We start from the raw sequence: 357 nt of genomic DNA, 5'->3' as shown, positions 1-357 counted from the left end.
TATCTGAGCAGAAGGTGAAGAAATGGGCCAGATTTGCAGGTGCTTCTGCAGACCTCAGCTGAGAAGCCCCAAAGCCAGGGATTAAAGAGCAGAGTCCATTCCATCTCGAGTTGTTCCTGGAGGTTTACGAATTTCTCTTGCAATTTATTCGTCTTTTTCCTCTTCTTCTACTGTAAAGACCTATGATTAAGTAAAGTTAAGTAACTTTCTCCGGGACCACACAGCAAAGTATCTGATGCAATATGTGAAGTCTTCTTGAACCCTAATTCAGTGCTCTTTACTCACTAAGCCTCCCAGCTAACAGATAGATAGATAGATAGATAGATAGATAGATAGATAGATAGATAGATAGATAGA

This window comes from Vombatus ursinus, unplaced genomic scaffold (assembly GCF_900497805.2).
Source record: "Vombatus ursinus unplaced genomic scaffold, bare-nosed wombat genome assembly UNPS02009205.1, whole genome shotgun sequence".
NCBI lineage: Eukaryota > Metazoa > Chordata > Mammalia > Diprotodontia > Vombatidae > Vombatus > Vombatus ursinus.
The sequence above is the reverse complement of the archived record's forward strand: the minus strand, read 5'-3'. Positions refer to the sequence as shown.